This window comes from Tachyglossus aculeatus, chromosome 4 (assembly GCF_015852505.1).
Source record: "Tachyglossus aculeatus isolate mTacAcu1 chromosome 4, mTacAcu1.pri, whole genome shotgun sequence".
NCBI lineage: Eukaryota > Metazoa > Chordata > Mammalia > Monotremata > Tachyglossidae > Tachyglossus > Tachyglossus aculeatus.
Window position 1 is genome coordinate 49,923,660 of NC_052069.1, and position 25,279 is coordinate 49,948,938.

General features: G+C 45.6%; 1 protein-coding gene and 1 non-coding gene across 2 annotated transcripts in view; one reads left to right on the top strand and one right to left on the bottom strand.

Annotated features, from left to right (window-relative positions):
• ALG14 (ALG14 UDP-N-acetylglucosaminyltransferase subunit) overlaps positions 1-25,279 on the bottom strand; it is a 135,552-nt gene that overhangs the window by 14,465 nt on the left and 95,808 nt on the right. The window lies entirely within an intron of this gene.
• TRNAA-CGC lies at positions 2,147-2,218 on the top strand. The gene has a single exon. It is a non-coding gene; the product is annotated as a tRNA-Ala (tRNA).

Sequence of the window (25,279 nt, forward strand, 5' to 3'; positions counted from 1 at the left end):
TGTGTGCAGAGCACTGTACTAAGTGTGGGAGAGTACAAGAGAAGGAGAAGCAGAGAAGCAGTATGATGTAGTGCCAAGAGCATGGGCTTGGGATTCAGAGGTCATGGGTTCTAATCCTGGCTCTGCTGCTTGTCTGCTCTGGGCAAGTCACTTAAGTTCTCTGTGCCTCAGTTCCCTCATCTGTAAAATGGGGATTAAGACTGTGAACCACACATGGGACAACCTGATTTCCTGATATCTACCCCAGCGCTTAGAACAGTGCTTGGCACCAAGTAAGCGCTTAACAAATACCATCATTATTATTATTATTCTCTGTTCCTCAGTTCCATCTATAAAATGGGGATTGAGACAGCCCCATGTGGGACAGGGACTGTGTCCAACCTGATTACCTTGCATCTACCCCAGCACTTAGAATAGTGCTTGGCACATAGTAAGTGCTTAACAAATACCATCATCATTATTATTATTATTACAATACAATAAGAGAGTACACTACGATAATAATAGTGACTAGAAGTCCTCATTTGGTCACCAAGTCCTGAAATTCTGATCAATCAATCATTCAATGGTATTTCTGGAGTGCTAAATGTGTGCAGAGCACTGGACTAAGCGCTTGGGAGAGTACAATATTATGGAGTTGGTAGACACATCCCCTGCCCACAGTGAGCCAACAGTTTAGATGACGGTCTCGTTGCCCAAAATATGGCCTCACCGCTGTCTCCCATTGGCTGGGCAGCAGCAGCATTCATTCATTCATTCATTCATTCAATCGTATTTATTGTGCGCTTACTGTGTGCAGAGCACTGTACTAAGCGCTTGGGAAGTACAAGTTGGCAACAAATACAGACGGTCCCTACCCAACAGTGGGCTCAGAGTCTAGAAGGGGGAGACAGACAACAAAACATATTAACCAAATAAAATAAATAGAATAAATTTGTACAAATAAAATAAATAAATAAATAGAGTAATAAATACGTACAAACATATATACATATATACAGGTGCTGTGGGGAGGGGAAGGAGGTAAGGTGGGGAGGATGGGGATGGGGAGGAGGGGGGAGGAAGGAGGGGGCTCAGTCTGGGAAGGCAGCAGGGGAGGCCATGGCTGTGAAATGCCCTTCCCCACTTTTCTTTGCCCGTGGGGCTGGTCAGATCCTCTGGGGTCCATTCCATCCCCACTTCCAGGACCTGAATTCATTTATTTATTCAACTGTATTGATTGAGTGCTCACTGTGTGAAGAGAACTGGACTAAGCGCTTGGGAGAGTCAATACAACAACCTGCCCACAACGAGCAGAAATCATCAATCATCATCAATCGTATTTATTGAGCGCTTACTATGTGCAGAGCACTGTACTAAGCGCTTGGGAAGTACAAATTGGCAACATATAGAGACAGTCCCTACCCAACAGTGGGCTCACAGTCTAAAAGGGGGAGAGAAATGACTTTAGAAATCACAGCTGACATGGGGGAAGCAGGGGAAGCAGTAGCACGGTGGAAAGCGGAAAGTGAGGCACCAAATCTACCAATAATAATAATAATTGTGGCATTTGTTAAGCGCTTATTTATATGCCAAGCACTGTACTCAGAGCTGAGGTAGATGCAATACTCATTGAATCATTCATTCAATCGTATTTATTGAGGATTTACTGCGTGCAAAGCACGTACTAAGCACTTGGGAGAGTACGATAGAATAATAAGCAGACACAATCCCTGCCCTGCCTACAATGAGTTTACAGTCTGGAGGGGGAGCTAGACATTAGTATAAAGAAATACTTTACAGATATATAATCAGATTGGACACAGTCCCTGTCCCACGTGTGTTTACGGTCTAAGAGGGAAGGAGGGAGAATAGGTATTTAATCAGAACAGTGCTCTGCACATGGTAAGTGCTCACAAGTGCTTAGTACGGTGAGAAGCAGCGTGGCTCCGTGAAAAGAGCCCGGGCTTTGGAGTCAGAGGTCATGGGTTCAAATCCCATCTCCGCCGCTGGACAGCTGTGTCACTTTGGGCAAGTCACTTCACTTCTCTGGGCCTCAGTTCCCTCATCTGTAAAATGGGGATTAGGACTGTGAGCCCCCCTTGGGACATCCTGATCCCCTTGTATCCTCCCCAGCGCTTAGAACAATGCTTGCCACACAGTAAGTGGGGATGTAGCTCAGTGGTAGAGCGCATGCTTCGCATGTATGAGGTCCCGGGTTCGATCCCCGTCATCTCCACCTCTTCTTTTAGAGAAGCAGCGTGGCTCAGTGGAAAGAGCATGGGCTTTGGAGTCAGAGGTCATGGGTTCAAATCCCGGCTCCGCCACTTGTCAGCTGTGTGACTTTGGGCAAGTTACTTAGCTTCTCTGTGCCTCAGTTACCTCATCTGTAAAATGTGGATTAATACTGTGAGCCCCACGTGGGACAACTTGATCACCTTGTAACCTCCCCAGCGCTTAGAACAGTGCTTTGCACATAGTAAGTGCTTAATAAATGCCATTAAAAAAACCCAAAGAAACAAATGCCATTATTATTATTATTATTACAGTGCTCTGCACATAGTAAGCACTCAATAAATACGATTGAATGAACAAAATAGGATCAATTGATTGATCTTCCTCATTTTACAGATGAGGTAACTGAGGCACAGAGAAGTTAAATGACTTGCCCAAGGCCACACAGCAGGCAAATGGCAGAGCCACATTTAGAGTCTAAGACCTCTGGCCAAGGTCCTCTTTTTTTCCCTCCCTCTCTCTGTTTCTCTCTCTCTTCCCTGTCTCTCCCTCTCTTCCTAACCTTTTATTCCTTCTTCATCTCAGACACTGGCCCTGCCCCCGTTCAACTTCACGCTTTGCAAAATATGCTCACCTCATCCTGGGGAAAGGACATCTCACAGGCTACAGTGACCTCAAATCTCTTGTTTGTTTGGTCAGCGTCAACAATTTAAGGTTAATCACTTTTTTGGTAGCAAAAAACTTGCCGCGATTTTTGCCACATAATGTCCTTTTATCACAAAAATCAACACCTGCCTGCGAAGTAGTGCACATAAATCTGAAGTCATTATTTGGCATGTGAAATTCCTAGAGAAAACTAAGGACACACTCCTGCATGAGGTGAACTCTCTGCAGAAATCATGAGACAGTTTAATAGCTCTTCATTCTCTGTAAATGCCAATAGCTCTAATTTAGTGAATTATGTGTACGGCCTCAATTAACCTACCACTCGTACAACGACAGTGCAAAACTTCCCTTTCCCTCACGCCGGCATTTTAACTTCTCAGTTTCTTTTGCCGTAAATTATGAAGAACACAGTCCAGGGACGTTAGGAACGGAGTGGAATTTTACAAAATGATCTCATCATTCCAGTTTAATCTCATCTCAATCAGACTGGGTTTTAAAACAGTACCCTTGCTGTCTGCTCTTTGGATACAGTGCTTTAATCGAAGTGCTCTCCTCCCTGATCAGAGATGGATCAGAGAGGCTTTCAAACTAAATAAATGCACCGTCATATAAAAGGTTCTTAATGGCAGCACGCAGGGTAGTGAAACCCATCAACAAAGCATTTCCTCATCAATGGTATTTATTGAGCACTTACTCTGTGCTGAGCACTGTACTAAGCCCTTGTGGAGAGTATAATACATCAGAGTTGGTAGACACGTTTGCCGCTCGCAGTGAGCTGACAGTTTAGAGGGGAAGACAGTCCTTCAGGAGTTAGCTCTCTTATTAAATTATATAGGAGATGATGACCTGGGCCAGGGCAGAATATATATAGCATATGTGCACACGCACACATACAAACACTTACAAACTTACAAACAAACTTAATCAGCGTGGCTCAGTGGAAAGAGCATGGACTTTGGAGTCAGAGGTCATGGGTTCACATCCCAGCTCCGCCAACTGTCAGCTATGTGACTTTGGGCAAGTCATTTAACTTCTCTGGGCCTCAGTTACCTCATTTGGAAAATGGAGATTAAGACTGTGAGCCCCCCGTGGGACATCCTGATCACCTTGTAACCTCTCCAGCGCTTAGAACAGTGCTTTGTACATAGTAAGCGCTTAATAAATGTCATCATTATTATTATTATTATTATTAAACACATACATAAAGTGACAGGCTGGAAATTGTCCAGTAAACTAAAGGAGTTTAGGGAGCTTACCTCAGGCCCCAAATACAAACTGTATCTTTTCTCAAGAGCAGTTCCCCTTCCCATGGAACTATTTGGACAATTATTAGCATTTTTTTTCTTCTGGGGTAATGTGGGCAAACTCTGAGATGGCAAGGTGGATAGAGCATGAACCTGGGAGTCAGGAGGTCAGGGGTTCTAATCCTGGCTCCGCCATCACCTATTGCTGAGTGACCTTGGGCAAGTCACTTAACTTCTCTGTGCCTCAGTTGCCTCACCTGAAAAATGGGGATTGAGACTGTGAGCTCCATGCGGGACAGGGACTGTGTCCAACTCGATTTGCCTGTATCCACCCCATCGCTCAGTACGGTGCCTGGCACACAGTACGCACTTAACGAATATCACAATTTTTTTCTTTTTTTCCTGCGGCAGACTTCCCCAGGTTACTGTTTTAGACTGTGAGCCCACCGTTGGGTAGGGACTGTCTCTATATGTTGCCAACTTGTACTTCCCAAGCGCTTAGTACAGTGCTCTGCAGACAGTAAGCGCTCAATAAATACGATTGATTGATTGATTGTTCTGACGGGCAGCACCTTTTCAAGGCGGTCACCAGATGGGCAAATAACAGGAAGGGATCCCAGAATGCCAAGTCCTCAGCCCGGGCAGCCCTCTCTGCCAATTCCTTCTTTCCTTCACAGAAAGGAGCTGCCATCTAGAGGGAACGGTTATGGATTGTGCTTGGGAGGGAGAAGAATGGCTGAAGCTAATTGGGAAAACCTTCCTGACGCAACTGCGTCTTGACCTGTGATTTAAAAGAGGGGCTGTGGACGTGAAACCATTTCAGTACAACCTGAGAATTCAAATCAACAGCAGAGGTATTTTATTATATCAAGCGTCTCATAGTTTAATAATAATAATGACAGTATTTGTTAAGTGCTTACTATGTGCAAAGCACTGTTCTAAGCGCTGGGGGGATACAAGGTGATCAGGTTGTCCCACGGGGGGCTGACAGTCTTAACCCCCATTTTACAGATGAGGGAACTGAGGTCCAGAGAAGTGAAGTGACTTGCCCAAAGTCACACAGCTGGCAATTGGTGGAGCCGGGATTTGAACCCATGACCTCTGACTCCAAAGCCCGGGCTCTTTCCACTGAGCCACGCTGCTTCTCTGCTTTTGGTGTTTTTCGAACAGCACTTTTTCATTTTTCCAAAGTGCTTCTGCCGTCAATATCTCATTTTCTATAATAACAATAATAATAATGGCATGTGTTAAGCGCTTACTATGTGCAAAGCACTGTTCTAAGCACTGGGGGGATAAAAGGTGATCAGGTTGTCCCGCGCAGGGCTCACGGTCATCATCCCCATTTTACAGATGAGGTAACTGAGGCTCTGAGAAGTTAAGTGACTTGCCCAAGGTCACACAGCAGACATGTGGCGGAGCCGGGATTCGAACCTACGACTTTTGAATCCAAAGCCCGTGCTCTTTCCACTGAGGCACGCTGCTTCACAATGTTCCTGTGGGGAGAAGTGGGCATTATCATTCCCATTTTACAGATGAGGAAGCTGCAGCCCAGAGAGGGTAAATGACCCAGCAGTAACAAAGGGACAAAGCAGTCAGAGCCAGGACCAAAAATCCTCAAAAATCTCCAGTGGCTCCCAATCAATCTGCGCATCAGGCAGAAACTCCTCACCCTGGGCTTCAAGGCTGGCCATCCCCTCGCCCCCTCCTACCTCACCTCCCTTCTCTCCTTCTCCAGCCCAGCCCGCACCCTCCGCTCCTCCGCCGCTAACCTCCTCACCGTACCTCGTTCTCTCCTGTCCTGCCATCGACCCCCGGCCCACGTCCTCCCCCGGGCCTGGAATGCCCTCCCTCTGCCCATCCGCCAAGCTAGCTCTCTTCCTCCCTTCAAGGCCCTGCTGAGAGCTCACCTCCTCCAGGAGGCCTTCCCAGACTGAGCCCTTTCCTTCCTCTCCCCATCCTCCCCCTCTCCATCCCCCCATCTCACCTCCTTCCCTTCCCCACAGCACCTGTATATATGTATATATGTTTGTACATATTTATTACTCTATTTATTTATTTTACTTGTACATATCTATTTATTTTATTTTGTTAGTATGTTTGGTTTTGTTCTCTGTCTCCCCCTTTTAGACTGTGAGCCCACTGTTGGGAAGGGACTGTCTCTATATGTTACCAACTTGTACTTCCCAAGCGCTTAGTACAGTGCTCTGCACACAGTAAGCGCTCAATAAATACGATTGATGATGATGATGATGATGATGATGACCAGAATCCAAGTCTTCTGTCTCCCAGGCCCACACTGTCTCCATTAGACACACTGCTTCCCTCACATGCACCACCCTCATACCCCTGGTTTGAACTCGAAGGGGTGGTGAAAATTCCCCACAGCTGATTATGTGACCCTCATCTGCAAACGGGTTTATAAATGGTCGATATCATCTCCCCCTCCTCCCCCTCTCCATCCTCCCCCGCCTTACCTCCTTCCCTTCCCTTCCCCACAGCACCTGTATATATGTATATATGTTTGTACATATTTATTACTCTATTTATTTTACTTGTACATATCTATTCTATTTATTTTATTTTGTTAATATGTTTGGTTTTGTTCTCTGTCTCCCCCTTCTAGACTGTGAGCCCACTGTTGGGTAGGGACCGTCTTTATATGTTGCCAACTTGTACTTCCCGAGCGCTTAGTATGGTGCTCTGCACACAGTAAGCGCTCAATAAATACGATTGATTGATTGATTGATTGATTGATTGATTGATCTGTGGAAAGTGGCCAGATATCCCACATTAGGTGATATGGTCATGACATTTTGACTACTTCCCCGTCACGCAAACAAAGGCCAGCAGGACCCAAGAGCTAGGTCAATCATTCATTCATTCATTTATTCATATTTATTAAGCACTGTGTGCAGAGCACTGTACTAAGCACTTGGGAACGAACAATACAACAATAAACAGTACAACAATAAAAAACAATCAATGGCATTTATTGAGTGCTTATTAGGTGCAGAGCACTGTACTATATGGGGAAGTAGCGTGGCTTAGTGGAAAGAGTAGTCAGAGGTCATGGGTTCTAATCCCCACTCTGCCACTTGTCTGCTGTGTGACCCTGGGCAAGTCACTTCAATTTTCTGTGCCTCAGTTCCCTCATCTGTAAAATGGGGATAAGGACTGTGAGTCCCACATGGGACAACCTGATTACCTTGTATCTACTCCAGTGCTTAGAACAGTGCTTGGCACATAGTAAGCACTTAATAAATGTCATTATTATTATTGTTATTATTACTAAGTGCTTGGGAGAGTGCAGTTAGCTGACACATTCCCTGACCACAGACAGACAGTAATATAAATAAGTAATTTAAGATATATAATTTAAAGATTCACTCATTCAATCGTATTTATTGAGCTCTTACTGTGTGCAGGGCACTGTACTAAGCGCTTGGGAAGTACAAGTTGGCAACATATAGACACGGTCCCTACCCGGTGTTGTGAGGTAGAGGGTAGGCTGAATATGAGATGCCCAAAGGTCACAGATCCAAGTGCAGAGGCAACAGATGTTGCCAACTTGTACTTCCCAAGTGCTTAGTACAGTGCTCTGCACACAGTAAGCGCTCAATAAATACGACTGAATGAACAGATGAGGGGAAGACCTGAAACAAGAAGCAGTGTGGCCTAGTGGATAGAGCAGGGCCTGGGCGTTAGAAGGACCTGGGTTCTAATCCCAGCTCTGCCCTTGTCTGCTGCGTGACCTTGGGCAAGTCAGTTCCGTCATCTGTAAAATGGGGATTAAGACTCTAAGACCCATGGGGGATATGGACCGTGTCCATCCAGATTGTATCTTTTATCTACCCCAGTGCTTAGTACAGTGCCTGGCACATAGTAAGCACCCGACAAATGCCACAAAGAAAAAAAAAGATACAGCTTACACGGCTGGTGACTCTGCAGCCACACCCCCTACTGTGGACCTTCAGTTTTCCTGCAGTAGATTGCCTTTGTCACATAACAATAAATAATAATGATGGCATTTGTTAAGCGCTTACTATGTGCCAAGCACTGCTCCAAGCGCTGGGGTAGATACGAGCTAATCAGGTTGTCCCACGTGCGGCTCACAGTTCTCATCTCCATTTTACAGATGAGGTAACTGAGGCCCAGAGAAGTGAAGTGACTTGCCCAAAGTCACACGGCTGACAAGTGGCAGTGCTGGGATTAGAACCCATGACCTCTGACTCCCAAGCCTGGGCTCTTTCCACTGAGCCACACGACTTCTCAACATCAGAACTAATGTTGGAGGTTTTTCAGCGTCGGGGAAAATGGCAGCAGGGAAGATCGCTGCCGACTTCTGGTGGCTCTCTCCTTTTGGCTGCTGTGGGAAATCAAGTGCCTTTGCTACCGCACGATGCTGGGGCAGCAACTATAGACCAGATTTGTGCTTGAGATTGTGTGGGCACGCGTGCGTGTGCGTGTATTTGTGTGTGTGTGTGCGTGTATTTGTGTGTGTGTATCTTCTCTACCTTTCTTTCGCTTTCTCCACCCACTCCGTTATGAGAAGCAGCGTGGCTCAGTGGAAAGAGCCAGGCTTGGGAGTCGAAGGTTGTGGCTTCTAATCCTGGCTCCACCGCTTGTCAGCTGTGAGACTTTGGGCAAGTCACTTAGCTTCTCTGTGCCTCAGTTACCTCATCTGGAAAATGGGGATTAGGACTGTGAGCTCCACGCGGGACAACCTGCTTACCTTGTATCTACCTCAGTGCTTAGAACAGTGCTTGGCATATAGTAAGCGCTAAGCAAAGCGCCTTCCCTACAGCACCTGTATATATGTACATATGTTTGTACGTATTTATTACTCTATTTATTTTACTTGTACATATTTATTCTATTTATTTTATTTTGTTAATATGTTTTGTTTTGTTCTCTGTCTCCCTCTTCTAGACTGTGAGCCCACTGTTGGGTAGGGACCGTCTCTATATGTTGCCAACTTGTACTTCCCAAGTGCTTAGTACAGTGCTCTGCACACAGTAAGTGCTCAATAAATACGATTGAATGAACAAATACCACCATTATTATTGTACTCTCCCAAGCACTTAGTACAGCGCTCTGCACACAGTAAACGCTCAATAAATACGATTGATTGCTTGACCCCTCTTTGCCTCTCTTCTCTCCCTTTCCTTTCCATCCTGCCTTCTTCCATTTTGTGCTCAGAAAAAAGCGTTCACATCAGGCTCCTGGCAAACAAAAGTTTTGTCACTAAATTCTTACAGCATCTGATTGCTGTTTTCTAAGATTTCTAAATGAAAGTTTTAAGACTGCCCACCCCACCGCCTCCAGTTAGGCGAAGCAAAATAGACTCGATTCCTCGGAGGTGGTTTATCTGCCCTGGCAACTTGTCTCTGGCTTAGTTTTTACAAAACTGAGAATCCAGCACTCACAAACACTGATCATTTAACCACTCCCTCCACCCCAACAAAAAAAAAAACAAGATTGAAATTTCTCTTTTGGTGGGGAGAAGAGGAATCCTTTAACTCCTGGGTTCTGAGTGGGTGGGAAGCAGAAAGGAAGTCCTTTTCCCCAGCTCTTAGTTCTACTGCTTTGATGCTTTCTTTGTCTCTTCGAATGAGGTCCTGCTTTCGGCCAGTTATAAATGCACCTCCCCTTCACCCCTATTTTTCTCTCTCCTTTTCTAGGGAACCCTAACGTTGGCTAATCCCAACCGATCTATTGAGATCTTCTCCAGTGCGACTGTGAGTAAATCTCTGCCCGTCTTAGGTGCGAACGGCAATTGTTTTTTCAACCAAATTGGATTGCTGCTCATTAGATTATGAATTGTTTACTTCTCTGGGGTGCAGATCGGACTAGACAGACTGACCGGCACCCTGCTGATGCCAAGAGCAGCCAAAACAGTAGGATCTGCCAATAGAGGGAGGGAGGAAAAAAGAAAGAGATGAAGATGAAGTAGTGGAAACACAAAGGGGAAGGGGGAGCGGAGAAAGCCATGAAAAGCCCCAAGAACAAAGGCGGGGAAAAGGGGAAAACATATTTCTGAAGGAAAAAGAAATGCTTAAGGGCAAACCACCAGACCCTGAAGATGGATTTTACATTTTAGCTGTCCTGATCATTAATAGGCACCTAATCTGAGCCAGTAACCACAAAGAACTCGGAAACGAAATCCAGAGTTTAAGGGCCTGAAGGAGACAGCCCTCCAGTCGAAAATCAAGGCAACGACGACATCTGTTTTTCAGTCAACCAGTGGCATTTCTTGTGTGCTTGCTGTGTGAAGAGCACTGTAATAATAATAATGATATTTGTTAAGTGCTTACTATGTGCCAAGCACTGTTCTAAGCACTTGGGAGAATACACCATGACAAAGTTGGTAGATACGTTCCCTGCCCACGAAGAGGGGTCAGAGAAGCAAAGTGAAAGACTTGTGGCTAATTTTACCACAGAACATCTCTATTCTGTGTTGAAAAGCTGCCTTCTAAGTGCATCTGGTTGCTTTCTGGTTTGGGTGTTTGCAAACACTGAGCCTCTTCTGTACGAAAAGAGGCCACTCTGCCATCCTAGGATTTCTACAGCCACCGAAGGTGAAAAGTCTCTGCCCTGGGCTTCGTCTTTTCTTCCTCTCTAGCTCTGCACACAAAGAATTTTCAGACTCTGCGCTCACTACAGATGAAAGCTGTTTCAAGTATGAGCACTCCAAAGTTTTAGAATGACAGTTGCAAGCTAAAATAATGAAACACAGCCCTCTCTGCCTGCAGAGATTATGCATTAAGAAAAAAAATCGGCAAAATGGAAAAATTGGATGCTTTACATATATATTTTAAAAGCCATAATTATATATTGCAATAGCCCACCTAAGATATTTAAAAGAGAGAAACCAAAAGCAGTACGACATTATGGATTTGAATTTTACAGTTTGGGTGAAACGGACTAGACGACTGGGGAACTGAGCTTTTTGTGGAGTGTGCCTCACTTTTTTTCAGCACCCCAGGAATGATAAAATCCTAGAGAGAAGGGAAATAGTTATCATCCCAATTTGGAGTTGGAGATATGAGGCAGAATCTCAATCAGAGGAGTTTGTAGGCAGGAGATTTTTCCATAGTGGGTGTGGAAATGCTTCACAGGTTAGATCATTCTTTATGGCTGAATAGTTCAAAAACACCAGTCTGAAGGAAATAAAGAGGCATCATTTTTCACTCTGAAAGAGTGTAAAACTGCTTACTACACCAAACAGGTTAAGATAGCTAACTCTAATATGCATTTCTGGGAATGGTGCATTCAATTTCTATTTGTTAAGCTTCAATATTATGATTTTTTTTCACGTTCCCCCTAAGAAAATTAAAAGGTCACCCTCCTCAATATCTACTTGGGCATAAGATTAGCATAAGAAAGTTCTGATTAGGAATTTTATTTTACTATCTCCAATCCCAATGGGCCCCATTATCACCCCACTGACATGATCACCGACCAATACTCCTTATGAACGGCCTTAACGCACCTAATCAAGCTCCTCTTCCTCTAAGGCCCAGCCCGCACCCTTAGCTCCAAACTATTCACTGTACCTCCATCTCAAGTCTCTCACTGTCAACCCCTTGCTCCTGTCCTCCCTCCTGCCTTCACTCACCCACTCCCTCGATAAATCGGTCGTATTTATCGAGCGCTTAGAACAGTGCCTGGCACATAGTAAGCGCTTAACAAATGCCATCATCATCATGTGCAGGGCACTGTACCTAGCACTTGGGATCATCATCATCATCAATCGTATTTATTGAGCGCTTACTATGTGCAGAGCACTGTACTAAGCGCTTGGGAAGTACAAATTGGCAACATATAGAGACAGTCCCTTGGGATGTGTTGTACTCTTCCCAAATGCTTATTCCAGTGTCCTGCACACAGTAAGTGCTTAATAAATATGATTGATTGACTGAAAATTCAATATGAGAGAGCTGGTAGATGTGTTTCCTGCCCACAATGAGCTTTCAGCAGCACATATATAATAATAATAATAATAATAATAATAATGATGGCATTTATTAAGCACTCAGTATGTGCAAAGCACTGTTCTAAGTGCTGGGGAGGTTACAAGGTGATCAGGTTGTCCTACGGGGGGCTCACGGTCTTCATCCCCATTTTACAGATGAGGTAACTGAGGCACAGAGAAGTTAAGTGACTTGCCCAAAGTCACACAGCTTTGTGTGGTGGAGCCGGGATTTGAACCCATGACCTCTGACTCCAAAGCCCGTGCTCTTATCTGACAGACCAAGACTCTCCCTATATTCAAAGGTCTACGAGAAGCATGTCGCTTCCAAGATGTCTAACCTAATTATAAACCTTTTAGTTCCCCATCTTATTCTCTCTCCCTTGTGTGTCATTCATGCACTTAGGCCTCTATCCCTTAAGCACTTTGATACTCAACCTGGCCCAACCCTCAGAGGACGTATACACTAATCCATATACTCTGCTGCTTCCCCTATCTATAGTTATTTCAATGCCGGCCTGGCCACTAGATCTGTATATATGTACATACCTGTATATATGTATATATGTTTGTACATATTTATTACTCTATTTATCTATTTATTTTACTTGCACATATCTATTCTATTTATTTTATTTTGTTAGTATGTTTGGTTTTGTTCTCTGTCTCCCCCTTTTCAGACTGTGAGCCCACTGTTAGGTAGGGACTGTCTCTATATGTTGCCAACTTGTACTTCCCAAGCGCTTAGTACAGTGCTCTGCACACAGTAAGTGCTCAATAAATACGATTGATTGATTGATTGATAGATCGCAAGCTCTTTGAGGGCAAGGATAATGAGAAGCAGATTGGCCTAGTAGAAAGAGCACGGACTTAAAAGTCTTGGGTTCTAACCCCAGCTCCGCCACTTGTCTGCTGCATGGCTTTGGACAAGTCCCTTCACTTCTTAGGGCCTCAGTGACCTCATCTGTAAAATGGGGATTAGGACTGAGCCCCAGGTGGGACGGGAACTGTGTCCAACCCAACTTACTTGTATTCACCTCAGGGCTTAGTACAGCCTGACACATAGACAGCTCTTAACGAACACCACAATTATTATTATTATGATTATTGTACTGGTTCCACCAGTTGTCTGCTGTGTGACCTTAGGCAAGTCACTTCATTTCTCTGTGCCTGCTCCCTCATCTGCACAATGGGGATTCAATATCTGTTCTCCCTCCTTAGACTGAGCCCTATGGAAGATCTCCTTAACTTGTCATTCATTCATTCAATCACATAGTTGCACGATGCCCCAAGCATTAATTCATTCATTCAATCGTATTTATTGAGCACTTACTTGGGAAGTACAAGTTGGTAACATATAAAGACGGTCCCTACCCAACAACGGGCTCACGGCCTAGAAGGGGGAGACAGACAACAAAACAAAACATGTAGAGCAGCCCGCACCCTTCGCTCCTCTGCCGCTAACCTCCTCTCTTCCTCCCTTCAACGCCCTACTGAGAGCTCACCTCCTCCAGGAGGCCTTCCCACACTGAGCCCCCTTTTTCCTCTCCTCCTCTCCATCCCCCCGCCCTACCTCCTTCCCCTCCCCACAGCACTTGTATATATTTGTACAGATTTATTACTCTATTTATTTTACTTGCACATATTTACTACTCTATTTTGTTAATGATGTGCATATAGCTATAAATCTATTTATTCTGACGGTTTTGACACCTGTCTACATGTTTTGTTTTGTTGTCTTTCTCCCCCTTCTAGACTGTGAGCCCGTTGTTGGGTGGGGATTGTCTCTATATGTTGCCGACTTGTACTTCCTGAGAGCTTAGTACAGTGCTCTGCACACAGTAAGCGCTCAATAAATATGATTGAATGAATAAATGAATGAATTTATTGAGCGCTTACTGTGTGCAGGGCACTGTACTAAGTGCTCTGGAGAATATGAGATAACAATAAACAGACATATAGCCTGCCCACAACAAGCTTATTTGTATAGTAATAATAATAATAATAATGGTATTTGTTAAGCGCTTACAATGTGCAAAGCACTGTTCTATGCACTGGGGAGGTTACAAGGTGATCAGGTTGTCCAACGGGGGGCTCCCAGTTTTAATCCCCATTTTACAGATGAGGTAACTGAGGAACAGAGAAGTTAAGTGACTTACCCAAAGTCACACAGCTGACAATTGGCGGAGCCAGGATTTGAACCCATGACCTCTGACTCCAAAGCCAGGGCTCTTTCCACTGAGTCACGCTGTTTCTTCTGTATCCAACCCAGCACTTAGTACCACAATTATTATTATTACTGTTATCATATAAACCATCTCGACTGTACTGTACTCTCCCATGTTTAGTACAGTGCTTTGCACACAGTAAAGGCTTATGAACACTACTGATTGATTGGAATTTATCATGCACCAACAAACACAAAACATCTCAATGGTATTTATTGAGTGTATACCGTGTGCTTGGGAGAGTACATTGCACGGTAGTGGATAGATCATGGCCTGGGACTCGGATCATGCGTTCTAATCCTACTCCATCACTTATCTGCTGTGTGACGTTGGGCAAGTCACTTTACTTCTCTGTGCCTCAGTCACCTTATCTGTAAAATGGGGATTGAGACTGTGAGCCCCAAATGGGTGTCCAACCTGACTTGTCTGTATCTACCCCAGCACTTGGTACAGTGCCTCACACATAGTAAGTGCTTAATACCAAAATTATTATTATTATTATTTGTTGAGTGTGTACTGGATGAGGAGTACTAAGCACTTGGGAGAGTACAGTGCAACAGAGTTGGCAGACACGTTCCCTGGTAACAGTTCCCATCTTCCCTCCTCGACCGCCATCTTCAACTGTTCACTTTCCAACGGCTTCTTCCCCACTGCTTTCAACCATGCTTGTGTGATCCCTATCCTAAAAAAAACCCTCAACCCCACGGCTCCCTCCAGTTATCACCCCATCTCCCTGCTACCATTCCTCTCCAAACTTCCTGACAGAGTCGTTTACATGCACTTTCTCCACTTCCTCTATTCCAATTCCCTCCTTGTTTCCCCTCCAATCTGGTTTCCTCCCCCTTCACTCCACAGAAACAGCCCTCTCTAGCATCACCAATGACCTTCTCCTCACCAAATCTGACGGCCTCTATCCTAACCTTCCTAGACCCCTCAGCTACCTCAACACTTTAGACCACTCCCTTCTCCTTGAAATTTTATCCAACTTGGGTTTTCCTCCTATCTCTCTGACCGCTCCTTCTCAGTTTCTTCAGCTGGCTTCTCTTCTGCCTCCTCACCCTCTGACAGTTAGGAGGTCCCTCAGAGCTCAGTTCTGGGTCCTCTCCTATTCTCCATCTCCATCCACTCCCTTGGACAACTCATTCACTCCCATGGCTTCAACTACCATCTCTATGTGGATGATTCCCAAATCAACATCTCCTGCCCTGACCTCTCTCCCTCACTGCATTTTCACATCACCTCCTGCCTCAGGACATCTCTATCTGCATCGCTCAATAAGTATGATTGATGATGATGATGATATCCCACTGATACGTCAAACTAAATGTGAACAAAACTGAACACCTTATCTTCCCGCCCAAACTGTGTCCTCTCCCTGCACTGTCTACGCACTTGGACCTGTGACCTTTGGGCATTTGATATTTGTCCCACACTCGACCTCACCTATATACATATTTGTATAGTGCTCTGCACCCAGTAAGCGCTCAATAAATACGATTGAATGAGAAACAGTGTGGCTCAGTGGAAAGACCACGGGCTTGGGAGTCAGAGGTCATGGGTTCTAATCCCAACTCCGCCACTTTTCAGCTGTGTGACTTTGGGCAATTCAACTTCTCTTGCCTCAGTTTCCTCATCTATAAAATGAGGATTAAGACTGTGAGCCCCACGTGGGACAACCTTGATTACCCTGTATCCCCCCAGCACTTAGAACAGTGCTTGGCACATAGTAAGCGGTTAATAAATACCAACATTATTATTATTTAAATTAAATATTATAGATCAGTTAATCATATTTCTTGAGCGCTTACTATGTATACAGCACTGTACTAAGCACTTGGGAGAATACGACGCAACAAAAGAACACACACATTCCCTGCCCACAGTGAGCTTACAGTTCACAGGGAGAGAAAGACATCAATATAAAGACATAAATTAAAGATGTGTATAGAAGTGCTGTGGGGCTGGGAGGGGGGATGAATAAAGGAAGTAAGTCAGGACGACACAGAAGGGAGTGGAGAAAAAGGAAATGAAGGCTTTGTCAGGGAAGGCCTCTTGGAGGAGATGTGCTTTTGAAAAGACTTTGACGGGGCAGAGAGTAATTGTCTGTTGGATATGAAGAGGAAGGGTGTTCCAGGCCAGAGGCAGGACATGGGTGAAAGGTTGGTGGAGAGATGGGTGAGATCGAGGTACAGAGAGAAAGTTTAGCATTAGAGGAGCAAAGTGTCGGGCTGGGTTGGAGTAGGAGAAGAGCCAGGTGAGGTAGGAGGGGGTAAGGTGATTGACTGCTTTAGAGAAGACGGTAAGGAGTTTCTGTTTGATGCAGAGGTGGGTGGGCAACCACTGGAGGTTCCCGAGGAGTGGGGAAACACGGCCTCAGTATTTTTGTAGAAAAATGATCCAGACAACAGAGTGAAGTATTGACTGGAGTGGGGAGAGACAAGAGGCAGAGAGATCAGCAAAGAATCTGATCTAGTGATCAAGGCAGGATAGGAAAAGTGGTTGGATTAATGTGGTAAGTGTTTGGATGGTTAGGAAAGGGCAGATTTTGGTGATGTTGGGAAGGTTGAACTGACAGGATTCACTATACTAAGCACTATACTAAGCTCTACAGCATGTACAAGATAATCAGGTCCCACATGGGGCTCACAGTCTAAGGACAGAAGAACAGATGCTATACTTCTCTGTGCCTCAGTTACCTCATCTGTAAAATGGGGATTGAGACTGTGAGCCCCACGTGGGATACGGACTAAGTCCAGCTTGATTTGCTTGTATCCATCCCAGAGCTTAGTACAGTGCCTGGCACATAGTAAGCATTTAACAAATGCCACAATTGTTATTATTATTATTATTATTTTTATTTGCAGAAAAGGGAACTGAGGCACAGAGATGTGAAGTGATTTGCCCAAGGTCACACAACTGACAAGCGGCAGAGGTGGGATTAGAACTCATGACCTCCAACTCCCAGGCCCATGTTCTATCCCCTAGGCCATGTTGCTTCTTTGCCTGACAAAGGAAGAGGAACTGGGAATTGCCTGTGGGACCTGGGGGGAAAAAGGAGGAAAAGTCTGGATCTGGGTCAAGTCTGAAGACAAAGAAATGCTGGTTGCTGGGCACCAGTGCAACTACAAAATTAAGTCAGAGGTGTCAAAGGTGGACCTGGGCAGAAAATTGGAAGCCACTAGCCTATGGGAGCTCCATGGTTTTCAGTGGTTTGGGAAGGAAATTGTTTCTTGGGGCCTTTCTTGGCTTTTAAAGCAGGTGGATGAGGCCTTTCATCCTCATCTGTTTTAACTCTGCCATCTCCTCCACTCAGCAACATTATTTCACCATCCTTACTGACTCCCGAGACGGTTGCCCCCTCCAATTATTCCAGATGTTTAACTCCCTCCTCAACCCCCATCCCCCCAACCACCCCGCCACCTCTTGCCTCTAATCACTTAGTCACACCCTTTATTGAGAAAATTGAAACCATCAAGCGTGATCTCCCTGAAATCTCCCCTCCTCCAGCGCCTTTGTCCATTCTCCCATCTTTCCCAACAGTATCTCGGAGGAGATCTCCTGCCTCTTCTCAAAATTCTACCCTCTCTACCCACCCCATCCCTTCATACCTTATCAAAACACTTCCCACCCGCTTCTTCCCTCCCTTACTGCCATCTTCAACTGCTCGTTCTCCAACAGCTTCTTTCCCACAGCTTTCAAAGCACAGTCACGTCTCCCCTATCCTAAAAAAAAAACACTCCCTTGACCTCATGGCTCCTTCCAGTTTTCTCTCCATCTCCCTCCCCACAGCACCTGTATATATGTATATATGCTGTATGTATTTATCACTCTATTTATGTATTTATTTTATTTGTACAGATTTATTCTATTTATTTTATATTGTTAATATGTTTTGTTTTGTGGTCTGACTCCCTCTTCTAGACTGTGAGCCCGCTGTTGGGGAGGGACCGTCTCTATATGTTGCCAACTTGTACTTCCCAAGCCCTTAGTACAGTGCTCTGCACACAGTAAGCGCTCAATAAATACGATCGAATGAATGAATGAATCCCAGTGTGGCTTAGGGGAAAGAGTACGGGTTTAAGAGTCAGAGGTCATGGGCTCTAATCCTGACTCCACCGCTTGTCTGCTGTGTGACTTTGGGCAAGTCACTTCACTTCTCTGGGCCTCAGTTCCCTCATCTGTAAAATGGGGATTAAGACTGTTAGCCCCATGTGGGACAGCCTGATTACCTTGTATTCCCCCCAGCACTTAGAACAGGGTTTGGCACATAGTAAGCGCTTAACAAATGCCATTATTATTATTATTCCTCTCCAAACTCCTTGAGTGAGTTGTCTCCAGTTCCTCTCCTCCAATTCTCTTTACCACCTCCGCTCGCTTCTATCTCCTTCCCTCCACAGAAACTGTCCTTTCAAAGGTCACCAGTGATCTTCTTCTTGTTGAATCCAAAGGTCTCTACTCCATCCTAATCCTCCTTGACCTCTCAGCTGGCTTAAACACTGTCAACCACCCCCTTCTCCTGGAAACATTATCCGACGTTGGCTTCGCAGGCACTGTCCATACGCGGTGCTGCCCATCCACCTCTGCTTCAAACAGGAACTCCTCACCATCATCATCATCACCATCATCATCAATCGTATTTATTGAGCACTTACTGTGTGCAGAGCACTGTACTAAGCGTTTGGGAAGTACAAGTTCAATTCCCTTGCGCCCTCCTACCTCACCTCTCTACAACCCAGCTTGCACACTTTGCTCCTCTTCTGCCAGCCTACTCACTGTACTTTACTCTTATCTATCTTGCTGTTGACCTCTTGCCCACCTCCTGCCCCTGGCCTGGAACTCCCTCCCACTTCCTATCTGACAATCACTCTCCCTTCTTTCAAAGCTTTATTAAAAGCAGACCTCCAAGAGGCTTTTCCCAACTAAGCCTTCATTTCCTGTACTCCCACTCTCTTCTGAGTCGTCCTTGCACTTGGATTTGTGCCCTTTATTCACCCCACCTCAGTCCCACAGCACTTTTTTACATACCCTTAATTAATTTATTTAAATTAATGTCTGTCTCCCCCTTTAGACTGTAAACTTCTTTGTGGGCAGGGAACGTGTCTACCAACTCTGTTATATTGTATTCTTCCAAATGCTTAATGCAGTGCTCTACAAACAGTAAACACTCAATAAATATGACTGATTGATTGATTGTCCTCTCCTGTTTTCCTATCTCTCTGGCCGCTCGTTCTCAGTTTCTTTTGCAGGCTCCTCCTCCGGCTCCCATCCCCTAATTGCGGGAGTCCCTGAAGGCTCAGTTCTGGGTCCCCTTCTATTATCCATCTACACCCACTCCCTTGGAGAACTCAATTGCTCCCATGGTTTCAACTATAACCTCCATGCAGATGATTCTGAAATCTACATCTTCAACCTGACATCTCTCCTTCTCTGCAGTTTCGTATTTCCCCCTACCTTCATACAGAGAAGCAGCGTGGCTCAGTGGAAAGAGCCCAGGCTTGGGAGTCAGAGGTCATGGGTTCTAATCCCAGCTCTGCCACTTGTCAGCTGTGTGACTTTGGGCAAGTCACTTAACTTCTCTGTGCCTCAGTTCCCTTATCTGTAAAATGGGGATGAAGACTGTGAGCCCCACGTGGGACAACCTGATCTCCTTGTATTCCCCCCCTCCAGTGTTAGAACAGTGCTTGGCACATAGTAAGCGCTTAACAAATACCATTATTATTACTATTATTATTGTTCATTCATTCAGTCGTATTTATTGAGCACTTACTTTGTGTAGGGCACTGTACTAAGCACTTGGGAGAGTACAATACAACAATAAACAGACACATTCCTTGCCCACAGTGAGCTTACAGTCTAGAGTGGGGGAGACAGACATTAGTATAAATAAATGGCAGATCTGTACATAAGTGCTGTGGGGCTGGGAGGGAGGATGAACAAAGGGAACAAGTCAGGGCGATGCAGAAGCAAGTGGGAGAAGAGGAAAGGGGGTCTTAGTCAGGGAAGGCCTCTTGGAGGAGAGATTTCCATACTTCATGCTGCTGCCCGGATTGTCTTTGTCTAGAAACGCTCTGGGCATGTTACTCCCCGCCTCAAAAATCTCCAGTGGCTACCAATCAATCTGTGCATCAGGCAGAAACTCCTCACCCTCGGCTTCAAGGCTGTCCATCCCCTCGCCCCCTCCTACCTCACCTCCCTTCTCTCCTTCTACAGCCCAGCCCGCACCCTCCGCTCCTCTGCCGCTAATCTCCTCACCGTGCCTCGTTCTCGCCTGTCCCACCGTTGACCCCCGGCCCACGTCCTCCCTCTGGCCTGGAATGCCCTCCTTTCCCACATCCGCCAAGCTAGCTCTCTTCCTCCCTTCAAGGCCCTAATGAGAGCTCACCTCCTCCAGGAGGCCTTCCCAGACTGAGCCCCTTCCTTTCTCTCCCCCAGTCCCCCTCTCCATTCCCCCATCTTACCTCCTTCCCCTCCCCACAGCACCTGTATATATGTATATATGTTTGTACATATTTATTACTCTATTTATTTATTTATTTATTTTACTTGTACATATCTATTCTATTTATTTTATTTTGTTAGTATGTTTGGTTTTGTTCTCTGTCTCCCCCTTTTAGACTGTGAGCCCACTGTTGGGTAGGGACTGTCTCTATATGTTGCCATCTTGTACTTCCCAAGCGCTTAGTACAGTGCTCTGCACACAGCAAGCACTCAATAAATATGATTGATTGATTGATTGATTGATTGTCCAAGGTCACACAGCTGACAATTAGCGGAGCTGGGATTTGAACCCATGACCTCTGACTCCAAAGCCTGTGCTCTTTCCACTGAGCCACGCTGCTTCTCTTCTTGAATTCTCCAAGGGAGTGGATGTAGATTGAGACTAGAAGAGGACCCAGAAGTGAGCTTTGAGGGACCCTCTACTGTCAGAAGAGGAGCCTGAAAAACAGACTGAGAAGGAGCAGTAAGAGAGGTAAGGGGAGAACCAAGAAGGGACAGTGTCAGTGAAGACACGGTTGGATAAGGTTTCAAGGATAAGGGGGCCGTCTACTGTGTTGAAAGCAGCTGAGAGGTCTAGGAGGATTAGGATGGAGTAGAGGCCATCAGATTTGGTGAGAAGAAAGTGTCACTGATGACCTTAGAGAGGGTTGTTTCCGCAGAGGGAAAGGCACGGAACAGGTTGGAAGGGATCAAGGAGAGAACTGAAGAAGATATAGTGGAGGAACCCCTTACTGTAGGGGTTCTTCAAGGGTCAGTTCTTGGTCCCCTTCTGTTCTCGATCTACACTCACTCGGTGACCTCATTCGCTCCCACGGCTTCAACTATCATCTCTACGTCGATGACACCCAAATCAACATCTCTGCCCCTGCTCTCTCCCCCTCCCTCCAGGCTCACATCTCCTCCTGCCTTCAGGACATCTCCATCTGGATGTCTGCCCGCCACCTAAAACTCAACATGTCCAAGACTGAACTCCTTGTCTTCCCTCCCAAACTCTGCCCTCTCCCTGACTTTCCCATCACTGTTGACGGCACTACCATCCTTCCCTTGGTGACCTTGGTGTCATCCTCGACTCCACTCTCTCGTTCACCCCTCACATCCAATCCGTCACCAAGACCTGCCAGTCTCAGCTCCGCAACATCGCCAAGATCCGCCCTTTCCTCTCCATCCAAACCACTACCCTGCTCGTTCAATCTCTCATCCTATCCTGATTAGATTACTGCATCAGCCTCCTCTCCGTCCCATCCTCCATCTCTCCCACTTCAGTCTATACTTCACGCTGCTGCCCGGATTGTCTCTGTGGAGAAACGCTCTGGGCATGTCTCTCCCCTCCTCAAAAGTCTCCAGTGGCTACCAATCAACCTACACATCAGGCAAAAACTCCTCACTCTCGGCTTCAAGGCTGTCCATCCCCTCGCCCCCTCCTACCTCACCTCCCTTCTCTCCTTCTCCAGACCAGCCCGCACCCTCCGCTCCTCTGCCACCGCTCACCTCCTCACTGGGCCTCGTTCTCGCCTGTCCCACTGTCGACCCCCGGCCCACGTCCTCCCCCTGGCCCGGAATGTCCTCCATGCGCACATCCGCCAAGCTAGCTCTCTTCCTTGCTTCAAAGCCCTACTGAGTGCTCACCTCCTCCAGGAGGCCTTCCCACACTGAGCCCCCTCCTTCCTCTCCCCCTTCTCCCCCTCCCCATCCCCACCGCCTTACCTCCTTCCCCTCCCCACAGCACCTGTATACATGTATATATGTTTGTACTTATTTATTACTCTATTTATTTTACTTGTACATATTTATTCTATTTATTTTACTTTGTTAATATGTTTTGTTTTGTTGTCTGTCTCCCCCTTCTAGACTGTGAGCCCGCTGTTGGGTAGGGACCGTCTCTATATGTTGCCAACTTGTTCTTCCCAAGCGCTTAGTACAGTGCTCTGCACACAGTAAGCACTCAATAAATATGATTGAATGAATGAATGAATGGAGTCAGTGGATGATGACAACTTGCTTTAGGAGCTTGGACAGGAATGGTAGAAGGGAGATGGAGCAATAATTTCATATTGTTTTTGTGTCTTCATTCATTCATCCAATGCATTCATTCAATCATATTTATTGAGTGCTACTATGTGCAGAGCACTGCACTAAACTCTTGGGAGAGTACAATACAACAATATATGACACATTCCCTGCCCATAATGAGCTTACAGTCTCAAGGGTGAGAGAGAGACATTAATATAAATAAATAAATTACAGATATGTACACAAGTTTTATGGGGCTGGGAGGGGGGATGACCAAAGGGAGCAAGTCAGGGCAACGCAGAAGGGAGTGGGAGAAGAGGAAAGTGAGGGAGGGCTTAGTCAGGGAAGGCCTCCTGGAGGAGATGTACCTTCAATAAGATTTTGAATGGGGGGAGAGTAATTGTTTGTTGGATTTGAGGAGGGAGGGGGTTCCAGGCCAGAGGCAGAACGTATGCCAAGGGTCGGCTGCGAGATAGGGTAGATGGAGGCACAGTGAGAAGGTCAATATTAGAGGAGGGAAGTTGGAGGGCTGGGTTGTAGAAGGAGAGTAGTGAGGTGAAGTAGGAGGGGGTAAGGTGATGGACTGCTTTAAAGCCAATGGTGAGGATCTTCTGTTTGATGCAGAGGAGGATGGGCAACCACTGGAGTTTTTTGAGGAGTGGGGTGACATGTCTTGAATGTTTTTGTAGAAAAATGATCTGGGCAGCAGAGTACCATATGGACTGGAGTGGGGAGAGTCAGGAGGCCGGGAGGTCAGCAAGGAGGCTGATGCGGTAATCAAGGAGGGATAGGATGAATGATTCTATTAATGTGGTAGCAGTTTGGACGGAGAGGAAAGGGTGGAGTTTAGCGATGTGGTGAAGGTGGGGCCGACAGGATTTAGTGATGGATTGAATATGTGGGTTGAATGAGAGAGAGGAGACAAGGATCCTGCTACAGTTACGGGCTTGTGAGACAGGAAGGATGGTGGTGCTGTCTACAGTGATGGGAAAGTTGGGGGAAGGACAGGGTTTGGGTATGAAGATAAGAAGTTTTGGTTTATAATAATAATAATAATGGCATTTATTAAGTGCTTACTATGTGCAAAGCACTGTTCTAAGCACTGGGGAGGTTACAGAGTGATCAGGTTGTCCCACGGGGGGCTCACAGTCTTAATCCCCATTTTACAGATGAGGTACTGAGGCACAGAGAAGTTAAGTGACTTGCCCAAGGTCACACAGCTGACAATTGGCGGAGCCAGGATTTGAACCCATGACCTCTGACTCCAAAGCCTGTGCACTTTCCACTGAGCCACGCTGCTTCAATCAACATGTTTTGGACAGGTTAAGCTTGAGGAGATGGGAGGCCATCCCAGTAGAAATGTCTGGAAGGCAAGAGGAAATGCGAGACCGCAGAGAAAGAGAGAGATTAGGGCTGGAGATGTAAACATCTTTCCTCAAGTGTATGGTGTAGTGAATAGAGCACAAGTATGGGAGTCAGAAGGTCAGGGGTTCTAATCCCGCTCTGCCACATGTCCGCTGCATGGCCTTGGGCAAGTCACTTCACTTCTCTGTGCCTCAGTCCCTCATCTGTAAAATGGGGATTAAGATTATGAGAGGCACGCAGGACAGAGCCCGCTGTTGGGTAGGGACCTTCTCTATATGTTGCCTACTTGTACTTCCCAAGCGCTTAGTACAGTGCTCTGCACACAGTAAGCACTCAATAAATACGATTGATTGATTGACAGAGACAGCATCCAACCCGATTTGCTTGTATCAATCAATCGTATTTATTGAGCACTTACTGTGTGCAGAGCACTGTACTAAGCACTTACCACCCCAGAACTTAGTACAGTGCCTAGCACATCACATAGTAAGCACTTAACATACACTATTATTACTATTATTATTATTGTTGCCTAACCTATCCCCACTCCTTTATTTTTGGATTGTGAGCCCCTTGAGTGTCAGGGACTATTTCTAATTTTCACCTGTCTCATTTGTCCTCAAAGCTTAGTAGACTTGTTGACTACTATTATTATTATTATTATTATTATTATTATTATTATTATTATTATTATTATTATTATTATTATTGCCTAACCTATCCCCACTCCTTTATTTCTGGATTGTGAGCCCCTTGAGTGTCCGGGACTATTTCTAATTTTCACCTGTCTCATTTGTCCTCAAAACTGGGTACACTTGTTGACTATTCACAATAAATGCTAAATAAATATCATCGTTATTACTACTACTCCTCACAAACTACAGGCAGATCCATTCGTTCTACTCAACAGATGGATAAAATCCCAGACTTTTCAAAGTTTTTCTAAGGCTGGCCAAAAGGCATTCAAGCATCTTAGAATGGAAGATTTCTGCCTGCTTCCTGCTGAGGGGAGCACTCTGGGAAAGCAAAACTTTCCCTATGCCCAGGAAAATAGACAATCCAATTTAGGAAGAATGATCACG